Source organism: Podarcis melisellensis, assembly GCF_964234715.1.
Source record: "Podarcis melisellensis genome assembly, chromosome: 4".
Classification (NCBI taxonomy): Eukaryota; Metazoa; Chordata; class Lepidosauria; order Squamata; family Lacertidae; genus Podarcis; species Podarcis melisellensis.
Genome location: NC_138531.1, coordinates 26393490 through 26406853, shown reverse-complemented (window position 1 = coordinate 26406853; position 13364 = coordinate 26393490). Strand labels below are relative to the sequence as shown.

The following is a 13364-nucleotide window of genomic DNA, read 5'->3' as shown; positions in this document are numbered from 1 at the left end:
GTGCACTGTGGGTTAAACCACAGAGCCTAGGACTTGCTGATCAGATCCCCGTGACGGGGTGAGCTCCCATTGGCCAGTCCCTGCTCCTGCCAACCTAGCAGTTTGAAAGCATGTCAAAGTGCAAGTAGATAAATAGGTACTGCTTCGGCAGGAAGGTAAACGGCGTTTCCATGTGCTGCTCTGGTTCGCCAGAAGTGGCTTAGTCATGCTGGCCACATGACCTGGAAGCTGTATGCCGGCTCCCTTGGCCAATAAAGCGAGATGAGTGCCGCAACCCCAGAGTCGGCCACGACTGGACCTAATGGTCAGGGGTCCCTTTACCTTTACCTTTAAGGTGCTATAAGACATATATATATATTTGCTAAAACAGACCATCAAGGCAACCTCTCTGGAATTTCCCAGCCTTAAATCCATTACCTGAAAACATTTGCATGGATTTCAGTAGAGCTTCGTTCCAAATCAGTGTGCTTAGGATCACTCCATAAAACTGTTTGAAGAACTTAGGTTTAGGACAAAATATCTGTTTCCTCTTCAGGGTTACAACAAGTGCATCCATCTGCACAGATAATCTGGCATTTTGAATAACTTCACACTTAAGCCCTGTCAATTTGATCTCCCAAGGTTAATTGATTATTACCATAGTACTGCCAGAAAAGATCAGAGTGCTTACATCTTTTCATTAATCCTTTGCCATTCAGGGAGAGGATGTAAAAGAAGCCTATAGTGCTTTGGGTTTTACTGTTTCCAGGTCTACCGCCCATACTCCAGACTTGTATTTATTATAGTTGATGAATCTTCTCATCAGTGACACAGTTTGTCATGCATACAAACCAACAACACACAGTATCATGTTTCCGGTAAAAAGGCTAAAAAGCAAAGAAAGGTCAGTGCATCAAGGTTATTAAGGAGGAAAGGCAAAAACTAAATCTGTCTAAATCTGGGAAGGATGGGGGAGGGGAGTCCAATAACAAGCTCGAATCCCAGTTCTTTCTTAAAGCTGACATTCAGCATTTTTGCCTTGGTAAAAGCCCGTCAGCATTCAACAATGCCTCTCAGGGGTGTTCTAGTAGAGATGAGCTTTATCAGCAATTGCATATTTGTTATTGACATCATTCTTTTCAGTGGCCTAGATGGGCACAATGGGGGATTAACCCGCATGCAAGGCAGTGTGACAACTCAGTTGAAAAACAGAACCTGGTCAAATGTCAGTTCTAAAAAACTGCTGTTGTAGAGAAACTCTCTCTCTCTCTTTTTTAAGCATTGCTGTGTTTGCTGGAAACCTACATTTATTTTAAACGATTGCCAGTGGCGTTTTTCAGTTTGGAAACAAACAAACAAACAAATCTCATACAGAAAAGCTGGAAATGAGAAACAGATAACGGAGTACTGTTTTACCTTGCATTTGGTCTTCCTATTATGATGGAAGTTTCCATTATTATTCTTATTATTTTAAAAAAGGTCAAGCGAGTTTGTTGCTTTTATAGCCAGCTCGGACCAGTGCTTTCACATGACAACCGCCCGCCCCCCCCCAATGCGCCGTGAGGTAAATTAGGCTGTGTGAGATACTGACTTGCTCAAGACTACCTAGTGAGTGCAATTGCATGCTATAAGAAATTGGGTCTGAATATGGCAGCACTGGGTCTGGTTCCTCAAGGACCTGCCTCAATGTCTAGTACAATTTACTCCATGTCTTGACATGATTACGCTGTGGGTTTCTCCACCCATATGGTGTGGAATGAAGAAATGCGCAGTGGAATGATCTCCCACCTGCCATTTCATAGCTTACCGGAGATTTGTACCTATGTTTCTCACATTTACCCAGCATGCTAGCAACTGCACTGGCACTGCCTCAGACCCCACTTACAGTATACATTTAAAGCAACGTAATACCACTTTATTTATTTTTTTTATAAAATATTTATTAAGGTTTTCGATATGGGTACATAGATAACACACAGTATAACATATATCATAACATATTTTCACAACTTCTTTGGACTCCCTCACGTCTCCCGCTCCCACTTTCATCATTATAAATTTTACCAGCAATTTGTCATCTTGTTTACATTCTTATGTCCCACGAACTTAATTTGTAGTCTAATAGTTCTCCAAAAGGTTTATATTTTCTCAATCTCACTTGTCCTCCTAATTCTATCTAGTTTAATGGTGCTCAGTTATTTATGATCTAGCAACCTGCTTAACATTCAGCCAAATTACAATGTTTTTGTAAATAAATCTTGAATTTCTTCCAGTCTTCTTCCGTCCTCTCCTCTCCCAGGTCTCGGAGTCTGCCAGTCATCTCGGCCAGTTCCATATAGTCTATCAGTTGCATCTGCCAGTCTTCCAGTGTGGGAAAATCTTGAGTTTTCCAGTGCTTCGCTAGGAGTATCCTTGCTGCTGTTGTTGCATACATAAGAAATGTTCAATCCTTCTTTACCACCTCTTGGCCGACAATACCCAGAAGGAAGGCCTCTGGTTTCTTAGTGAAGGTATACTTAAACACCTTTTTCAGTTCATTATATATCATTTCCCAGAAAGCCTTCACTTTAGGGCAGGTCCACCAGAGGTGAAAGAATGTTCCTTCACTTTCTTTACATTTCCAACATTTATTATCAGACAGGTGGTATATTTTTGCAAGTTTGACTGGGGTCATGTACCATCTGTAAATCATTTTCATTACATTTTCTTTCAAAGCATTACATGCAGTAAAGTTCAACCCAGTAGTCCACAACCTTTCCCAGTCCTCAAACATGATGTTATGCCCAATGTCCTGCGCCCACCTTATAGCTAACTTAACCATTTCATCTTGGGTATTCCATTTTAACAGCAAGTTATACATTCTAGAGAGTACCTTAGTCTTAGGTTCTAACAGTTCTGTTTCCAATTTCGATTTCTCCACCTGGAACCCTAACTTCTTGTCATTTTTAAAAACTTCTTTAATCTGAGCGTAATGTAGCCAGTCTCGCACTTTATCCTTTATTTTCTCCAAACTCTGCAATTTCCAATTGTCTCCATCTTTTTCTAATATTTCCCAATATTTTGGCCAGGTGGCCTCCATATTGGGTCTTTTTCGGGCCCAACGTAATACCACTTTAAATAGTCGTGGCTTCCCACAAGAATCCTGGGTACAGTAGCTGGTTAAGGGTGCTGGGAATTGTTAGGAGATCACATCCTCCTTCACAGAGCTACAGTTTCTAGAGTGGGTCAACAATCAATCTCTCTTCCCTGGGAAGTCTGCAAATGGTAGTGCTGGGAGGTGGTGTGTGTGTCTCCTAATAGCTCTCGGTCCCCTTAACAAACTACAGTTCTCAGAATTTGTTGGGCAGGTGGGAAGCCCATAAAATGGTATGGTACTGCTTTAAATGTACAGTTATACCTCATGTTATGTCTGCTTCATGTTATGTTCTTTCAGGTTACGTCCCGTGGTGACCCGGAAGTACCGGAAAGGGTTACCTCTGAGTTTCGCCGCTCGCACAAAATGTATATATTCTATCTAGTCTAAGATTTTGGACATATTGTTTTGTGGGCAAACGTCTTGGGGCCACGTGACATTGGTGGAGGTGGCCTGAGAAAAAATGGTTGGAGTAACATGTGAGACTAAGTTTTGCTTGGTAGGCTGTATTTCAGCCATGCAGAAGTCTGCGGTTTCCTACACATGTTCTCCTCTCTGTCTTTAATCCAGGGGAGTAAGAGGCACAATTGAAAGACACATTCCAGCCAGGCAAAATCACTGAAGGAGGGTGTGGAGCAGGGCTGGTGAGAAGGCTAGCCTGGAGATGAGAAGGTATGGCCAGATATAGGTATTTAGAGGGCCACATTCAGCCTCTGGGCCTGAGGTTCCTAATCCCTGATTTAAAACATAGCTTTAGCTCTCATTATCATATTAAAAAACCCCCACATATGACATCATTCCACTGAGTGATTTATCTGTATGATTAGTATCCTGATTTAGTGATTTAAACTATGTGGTAGCCTAGTCCTTGTGTGTCTAAAACTGAGCATCTAAAACTGATACTCAGCAGCAACAACAGAGACATGGACATAGCGACCAGTCCCTGCAACAACCCAGATTCCAATTCTATGACCGTCTGTACTCTGGGAACATAATTATTAGCTAATAACGTCAGCCAAAGCATCTTTCAACACTATGTCATCTTCAGTCAACAATGCCCTTTTGCATTCTCCATAAGACAAACAGGCCAGGCTCTATGCAAAATAATAATGATACCAGAATACAAATCTAGACACAAATCTTACATTAGGAAACACAATATTCAAAAACTAGCAGGAGAACAGCTCAGCCTCCCTTGCTGACCTGAATGCGCCTATTTTTTAACAAAGAAACAAGTGGGGGACAGACTAATCAAAGTTCAATTCTATCACCTCTGGATTAAATTGAGATAATGCCTTTCCCCCTTGCTACAGGTATTAATTAACATAGCAATCCTAGGGAAAAATTGTATCATTTTCAGTTACTGCTATTGTGAATTATCATTGTGCTTATTTTGCATACGTTTTAGCATGAATGTAATTGACAATTTTATTTGTCTGTGGCACAACGGCCATTGCAAAATGCTGAAATGCAAATTTATAGTACCTGCAAACACAAAACAGTAGCAAACCTAGACATATGCTAGGACAAATACAAAGGAAACAGGGACAAAACATAGCACTGATAACAACTCTAAGAGTAGATGACACTAATAATTATCAATACAAACCAAGATTAACAATAGCATCAAAATACTACTGCCGATGGCCCTCCTTGCCATCCACAGCAGACATCTTTAGAAAATTGAGATTAGGGGTTTTTTTTAGCTGCTACTGTAAAGTTGGCAACCATGTTTGAAACAGTTTTATTGTGGTCTGCCAACAGATCACAAAAAAAAAATCTGGTCCAACCAGCACTTGCTCTCAAGACGTCTCCCAAAAATGAGATCTGAGATCTCTATACAAGGGACAAAGCCTCCTGGGTACCACAAGGACACAGAATCACATGTCTGCTGTGCACAGGGAATCCCTTTATGCTTTCCCTCCAAAGAAGCTGAATACAGTGGTACCTCAGGTTAAGTATTTAATTCGTTCCGGAGGTCCGTTCTTAACCTGAAACTGTTCTTAACCTGAAGCACCACTTTAGCTAATGGGGCCTCCCGCTGCCGCCGTGCCACCGGAGCATGATTTCTGTTCTCATTCCGAAGCAAAGTTCTTAACCTGAAGCACTATTTCTGGGTTAGCGGAGTCTGTAACCTGAAGCGTATGTAACCTGAAGTGCATGTAACCCGAGGTACCACTGTACATTGTTTGGAAATGAAAGAAAGCTTTTCTAAGGGCAACAAAAGTTAAGCTCTGAAATCTCTTGTTGAAAATATCAGTATCTCTTTAATGAACTTAAACCAAGGGAAAAAATGCTTAGAATTGGCTGGCAAGTACATTTTCCTGAGAATCTACATCAAAAATCCTGTTTCTGATGAAAAACCTTCCCTTATCAACTAGGGAAGTCTGAGCATTCTCAGAGTAAGACTGTGACAATGTTAACCAGCAATGGGCTCATCTACCCTTAGCAAGTCGTCCAGTGAAACACTGTTTTGCCAAATTACTGTCTGTGAAAGCTTATTCTGTAATAGATTTGGTAGTATTTAAGGTGCCACAATTCACTTCCTTGTTTTTATTCTGGGAGAACCAATGGGCTCTCCCTGTGCAGAAAAGTTTCCCTGTTCATTTCAGTTGGAGGCAAGCTAACCAGTACTCATATTTCTTGCTTCTTACTGCTTTTGGAAAGGAAAGCTCTGCACTCTTACCTACATGAGATAAAACTAGAACCACAGATTCAATTTAATAATGACTTGTTACAGCAAATTTTACCTGGTATTACTGCCAGTGGGTTCAGTTTGAATTTGTTCCTTTCTGTCTTCTCTTCAGGCAAAGTGGGGAAAAGGGGGAAGCCAAAGTAATTTGGGCGAGGGGGGGGGAGGAATCCAGGGTATCGAAATTGAAATGTGTGTAAATTAAACACATGTGAAGTGCACAATATGTGGCAAATTAGTACAGAAAATACTGCAAAAAATGTGCATCTTCAGGGTTTGCCTGCACACCATGATGTGACAGGTATTATTGCCCTTTGTACAATTATTTAAACCCTGTAGGAATTCCCAGTGTCAGGGTATGTCAGCGTACTGTTATTAGACAAGTTTAATTAGGATCTACCCTGCTGCTCCTAACAAGTATTTAATTAACTTCTAGGCAGGGTAATTAGCTTTTAGATTGTGGCTGATTTTCTGTCTCACCTTCTGTTGACACTTGGCCTCCACTAAGGCAGCCTGCTTTGCTGACAGTGTAATGGATAGTATCTTTGGGAAGCCTAATATCAAGCCTGACTAGTCTAATAAAAAAAGAAGAAGATGAAGATAAAAGACGAAATAATGACTGTCAGGGTCATGGTCCGAGAGTGCTACAAAAGGCCACAGATCAGACAGGCAGACACAAAAGCCCGCTAAAAGGAAGGAGGAAAAGAACAATTTGACCTTACGTACTTCAGGAAAATAGAAATAATTGGACAAGATTTGTGTGTGTGTGTGTATGTGTGTGTGTGTGAGAGAGAGGGGGGGGAGGAAACAGGAAAAAAGTGTAAAGTATTTTGAATGTAGCTATTAAGAATCTGCAGTTAGTGGCATGTGGGAAAAAATATATTGTACTAGAGTTTTCACCCTATATATTTATAAGGCAAATAAAAGGGAGTGGTTTGAACCTTTATTGTAAGATGCAATCTATTTCTATCTTTCATCGAAATAAAAATAAAACAAAATTAGCAGACGGTACAAATGAGCTTTATTGAAACTGGTTGTTGTTTAACCCCTTAAACCCCACCTGAAAATGTAGTGGAATTCAGAGACTGTGTCTTTTGATCTGCTCCGTAGAATTCTTTTAGCCATTCCTGACATATCATTAAAAATAATGGCGCTGCATTCAGGAACACAGCTATGCAAAAATTTGGGACTAGGGGGGTGGGAACGCCGAGAAGCTTGCAAAACCCTTCCCCTGTCATTAGGACAAAAGGCTTGTAATTTTCTTTCATTTTGAAAAGCAGGATTTTTTTTTTAAGTCTTAATTTTTGCAGAGTGCCCCAGGTATCTAAGTGTTGGTACTCCATGCCTCCTTTAGTAACAGAATTTCAACAGCATTGCTCCAAAACATTAACAGTTGACAAAAGTATTACCACTGAGTTTGGGTTTATTATAAAACACACACACACACACACACACACACACACACACTTGATCAGAGCACATGAAGGAGAAATTCTGATTATGAAGTCTTGGTACAGGGTTGTTTTTATGAAATGTAGTGTTGTATGCCACCCCTCTCTCTGAGCGGTGCAACATTCCAGGTGTTCCCAGTGCTTACCCAGGGTTTGTGTTTCGTTTGGAATGAGGGACAGTGGAGACTGTGGTGTCTTTAGGATATAAGGTATATGGGGTGTTAAGGTAAAGGTAAAGGGACCCCTGACCATTAAGTCCAGTCGTGGCCGACTCTGGGGTTGCGGCGCTCATCTCACTTTACTGGCCAAGGGAGCTTCCGGGTCATGTGGCCAGCATGACTAAGCCGCTTCTGGAGAACCAGAGCAGTGCATAGAAATGCCGTTTTCCTTCCCGTTGGAGTGGTACCTATTTATCTACTTGCACTTTGATGTGCTTTTGAACTGCTAGGTTGGCAGGAGCAGGGACCGAGCAACAGGAGCTCACCCCGTCATGGGGGATTCGAACTGCCGACCTTCTGATCGGCAAGCCCTAGGCTCTGTGGTTTAACCCACAGCACCACCTGCGTCCCTGTGTATGGGGTGTTAGGGGAGGGGTAATACCTCTGTGGGGGATACATTGTGCTGCTTCTGGGGTTGTTTGTCCACACACCCTGCACTCAGCTCTCACCTGTGGCTCCTAGAAGCTGTCAGCATGTGACAGTGGCCACACCCCAGGAATGGCTTCGACTCGCCAGCTAAACCAGGTGAAGGGTAGCCAATGGCTCTCAAACCTTTGGTGAATTAGGGACTTCCCCTGCATGTGAAGACAGGCTCTGGCAGATTGAGCAGACAAGGGCCAATAGTTAAGGTAAGAAGTTGGTTTCTGCATGTGTTGTAGAGGAAAGTGAGGGGCAAATGGGGCTCGTCAAACTGGAGGGTAGCCCATCTAGGGGGAGGAAAACTCTAATCATTAACCTCTACTTTCCTTGTGGGATAGCTTATGGGGAAGAAAAGGCTAAGGAGTAAATCCTATACAAATCCAGAGTGAAGTCCCTAAGATGGTTGGATGGCGCCTTCTACGCCTCCTTCTGGCAACTCCTGCAGCCAAGCTGGTGCCAAACGTCTTGCTCTGCTTTCCTTTGGACTACTTCAGTGAGGCTGAGAGGGTGATCCTATCATCTGGGCAGCCCAGGACCTCCATAAACACTGCCCAGGCTTACGCCCTGGGGGCAAACTGTGTTTTTTGGGTGTGTGTGTGTGTGTTGCTCTAACATATCGCTAGACATACTGCAATCACTGTTTTAATGATCTTCCTTTTCCCTGTGCTGGGACATTCATCACAGTACTCATAATGTCAGTTTCCTTTGGAGAAGAGAGTATTGGAGACCCCTGGTGTCTTGATAGCCTGTTTATGTGGGCCTTTTTTCCTTACATACATACATACATAAATAAATAAATAAATAAATACCACATAGATTTTTTTTCCACAGCAGTGCACAAACCCCTCATAAAAGCAGTGGGCAGTATAAAACAAACCATGAATACCTTACAAGGCGGAACTGCACCCTAAAATGCCAAGTCAGACCAAACAACAGACAAAGCTAACAGACCGGGGGTGGTCTTCCCACCTGCCAAAGGACTGTATTAAAAAGGTAAAGGTAAAGGACCCCTGACAGTTAAGTCCAGTCGCGAATGACTCTGGGGTTGCGGCACTCATCTCGCTTTACTGGCTGAGGGAGCCGATGTTTGTCCGCAGACAGTTTTCCCAGGTCATGTGGCCAGCATGACTAGGCCGCTTCCGGCAAAACCAGAGCACTGCACGGAAACGCCGGTTACCTTCCCGCTGAAGCGGTACCTATTTATCTACTTGCACTTGGCATGCTTTCAAATAGCTAGGTTGGCAGGAGCTGGGACCGAGCACCTGGAGCTCACCCCTTTGCGGGGATTCAAACCACCAACCTTTTGATCGGCAAGCCCAAGACTCAGTGGTTTATACCACAGCGCCACCCACGTCCCTCTGCATTGCTTTGAGGCTAATAGTTGGAGCCTGCATGCTGGTGGTGGTGGAGCTGGAGACAAACGTGTTCCCACCACAAAAATTCTTAGAATTCACCCACCCCAAAAGATTAAAGTCAGTCTTTGATGGGAAGGGAGCATTTTTTATTTTTTTAAAAAAACCTTCTCCTTCTCAAACTCATCAAAATAGCTGAGCTGTTTACTTTGGCCCAGCATCACCATAAATACTGACTCATGGAAGCTGGTTTTCTTCCACAGAACATCTTGCTGTGCTGGCTTACAAAAGCCTCTGCATCCTTCACCCAGGGTGTGCAGTAATCCATGATGGTTTTGATTGTGCATGTTCCCTATAACAAAAGCCTCTGTCAAGGCTGAAATGTAGACTGCTGTCAGATTTGAGTCAGGAGCTGGAAACTAGGAATTCAGCCCAGGAGTCAAAGCCAGGGGTGAGAGCCAAGGAACAGGCCAGAGCCAAGAAGTCATTGACGAAGGTGCTAGTCCAGTCAGGATGCCTTTTATAGCACTTCCTGTCCAGGAGGTCCCAATCACTGTGTGTGTGTTTGTGTGTGTGTGCGTGTGTAGGTCACAGTAAAAAACTAGGAACCATATCACTTGCAGATCATGTTCCTAGTTGCAGTTCTGACAATCATAGCTCATGACGTGTGGCAAGAGGGCAGACGCTGAGGGGTGGGGAGGGGATGGAGCTTTGTTTGTCATGTGATCTTTATAAGCCCCCCCCCCCCAAGCTAGACTGCAGGGACGCGGGTGGCATTGTGGGTTAAACCACAGAGCCTAGGACTTGCCAATCAGAAGGTCGGCGGTTCAAATCCCCGCGACAGGGTGAGCTCCCGTTGCTCGGTCCCTGCTCCTGCCAACCTAGCAGTTCAAAAGCACGTCAAAGTGCAAGTAGATAAATAGGTACCGCTCCGGCGGGAAAGGTAAACGGCGTTTCCGTGCGCTGCTCTGGTTCGCCAGAAGCGGCTTAGTCATGCTGGCCACATGACCCGGAAGCTGTACGCCGGCTCCTTCGGCCAATAAAGCAAGATGAGCGCCACAACCCCAGAGTCAGCCACGACTGGACCTAGTGGTCAGGGTCCCTTTCCCTTTTAAGCTAGACTTCTGACCCCAGTTGGAGTGGAGTCCCCAGCCCTGTTGTCAGTGTCAAATATTCAGCTGCCCACCTGGTTGGGTTTTGTACCTGGAATGGGAGCAGGCACCATTTTGTTCTTTGCCTCAGGCAGCAATTCTACTTAGCTATGTTTTTTGTTTTGACGATCAAGCATCATATAAAATTAGTTTTTAAAAAATGTATTGGGCCAAATCTGAAGGTTTCCATTTCTAGCCTTTGCAGTTTCTGGCAATCAGTTCCTTTCCTTCTGGCTCTCTTCTGAACTGGTGATCAACACTGCTAAAAGCCAACACTGATGATGATCTCTTTAGGAGGCACACATGTAGAATAATAGAATAATAGAGTTGATAAGGACCATGAGGGTCAACTAGTCCCTGCCCCTGCAATTCAGGAATCTTTTGTCCAGCATGGGCTTGAACCCCCAACCCTGAGATTAACAGTCTCATGCTTTACCAACTGAGCTATCTATGACTTCTTTCTGTGGCACAGCTAAAGCAGCATACTATGTCCAGTAAACACAGGGCAAGGGAGCTGCACATGACTAGAATGGCTTACAAGGGGCATTAGTGCTGAAATGAATGGCAATTGGCATGCTATGAGGATTAGTAATTAGTGCTGATTGATAGCTCACATGCAATCGTATGTAGTATTTTACAGCTGAACGTTTGAGATTTCATTTTTATACCAGCCAAAGAGAATACAAGGAAGAAAAGCCCATAAAACTCAAGCACGCTAATTTTAAAAGTTCGCATTCCAAATTTTAATTTCAAGTTTTTCATTCAAGCCATGAATGATGTAGTTGGGAATCTGAAGGTATTTGAGATATTTCCAAACATTCATTTCCACTGTCACCCATTAAATGTGACCTACAGTTGTGCCCTGTTCTTCATGTACACTGCTTGGAAAAAGCCCTATATATACCGCATATATTTCTATTTTAACCTTTTCCTGAAATGTATTTGAAGGTATATTAAAACATTGCATAGCTTTCTAAAAGTAGAGCAAATGTTTTTAAAGTAGTTTTTTTTATATATAAAAAAGTACCGTGCAACAGTAATGCATGCTGAATGAGCCCACCATTTTTCATCTTTTCAAGCCTGCCAATATTTAAATCTTCAAACATTTCTGGAATGACTTATAGAATTAGAAGGCTCTCTGCCAGTTTATCAATTTTAGTTAGCAATGAGAACCCTCTCATTGAATGTTAGGCTTGGAGGCCTTCCCTATGGAGGCAATAATCTCTTTTCCCAACAGACAGTGGCTGCCAACTGGCTCATGGGATTGACAGGTAGAATTGTACCTACATGCCACCTTGCCGAACCTATACCAATTTGTTCCGAAGCTGGAACACTGACTGCTATGAGGTACTTCTCCTTAATTCAGAAGAGGGAAAGCTGGCAGGAAAATGGTTGCACCTGCCAAGGTTTATAGGGTTTAGCAGCTAGCAGGAAGCTAAAAGCAATGCAAAGAAGATTTCCTACAATTGGCAACTTCTCTCAGCTTCTCACAGCATGAAATATTTGCAGTTCCCCCCACCTTCAACTTTCATAGTACATGAAAACTGTGATTAGGTGAAATGAACTACATAGTTCTGTTCGGAGCTTAAATCCCAGGCTCGACTCCATTTGTTTTAAATAAAGTTACATTTCAGGACTCTGGGTTGTAGGCCTCTACCATTTACTCAGAGTAGTTCCATTGAAATTGAGGGACCTAAGTTAGTCATGGTCATTAATTTCAATGGCTCTGCTCTCAGTAAAAGTTAGTGGAATACAACCCAGAATCCTCCCAAGCTGGCCGACCACAAATATGAGGAAAAACAACAGCCACCGAACTGGGATAGCACCACTGAGAGGGCCAGGAGACAGAAAGAGGGAGGAACCTATATGTACGGGAAATGTACTATTTAAAAGTATATTTCTAGCACCTGGAAGTCTTTTCCCTCTCTTTTTTGTTTTGCCTGCAATAAATACAAACCAAAGAAATTGTAATGTCAACAATAAAATACAGTACAATTTAAAACCACAAATTAGAAATATCCTCCTCCCCACACCCAACAATGGCCACAGTTCATAAAGCATTTAAAAACACACTTCAAACCAGCATATTGGGAATCTATAGGCCAGTAAGACAGCAGCATAATCAATAAGATAATCTCAGTTAAAAGCCATTTTTGAAGACCCAAACTGATGAGGACAACCATACATCCCTTGGAAGGGAGTTCTACAGATTTGGGGACACCACAGAGAAGACCCTGTCCCTCCTGCTCACCAATCTCATGGAGCTCATGATCAGCAAGTAGGGCCCAAGAAACTGAACTCAAGCAGGTTCATGCAGGTACTCAAGATACCACCAGCAGTTTGTTAAAAAGCAGAACCTGAAGCAAATGGTTCTGAATCTAAAATTCTGGCAGCCGTTCTTAAATCTGCTACACTTTTGATGAAATGCAAAAGAACTGCACTTAAATGAACTAACATTCAGCATTCTTGTGATATCACCATTCTAGCAATACTTTTTAAAGAAATGAATTATCAGAACATTTACTGTACTCACCCGCCCAATTTAACCCTGGCATTTTCATGGGGTTGATCTCAGTGGAAGGTAAGAGGCCCTTGTGGTATTCAAGGTAGCTTAGAATGTTTATTTAGCTCATTTCAATAATTTAAATGGTGTCAAATGCTTTTAGGTGCAAGGCATTCTACCCAGTTTTCTAGGAGCTCTTAATGCTACTCAGAAGCAAATGATTAGGTGAAATGGCAAAGTATATTAGTACGGCTGCTGTAAAATCTCCCAGAAGCTTGCATATCTGGTCTGTGTTGGTAATAGGATACGGAGCTAGAGAGGCCATTGTACGGCTGTGCGACGGCTGTCCTTTCTCTGTCTCTTGCACGTGTGAAACTGTGCAGGTGATGATTCCAAAAGGATGAAACCTGCACATGATGCTCTTATGGTTTGCCTGCTATAGATACCGCAGCCCACAGAAAATTA

The 13364-nt window shown here is 42.8% G+C and overlaps 1 long non-coding RNA gene across 3 annotated transcripts in view; it reads left to right on the top strand.

Annotated features, from left to right (window-relative positions):
* Positions 1–13364, top strand: part of LOC309368344 — a 313140-nt gene that overhangs the window by 231460 nt on the left and 68316 nt on the right. The window contains exon 4 of one of the 3 annotated variants that reach the window (XR_014167709.1): positions 3683–3784. The exons of the other annotated variants lie outside the window; for them this stretch is intronic. This is a non-coding gene — a long non-coding RNA (uncharacterized lncRNA). The remainder of the gene's footprint in view (positions 1–3682; positions 3785–13364) is intronic. 3 annotated transcript variants of the gene reach the window in all.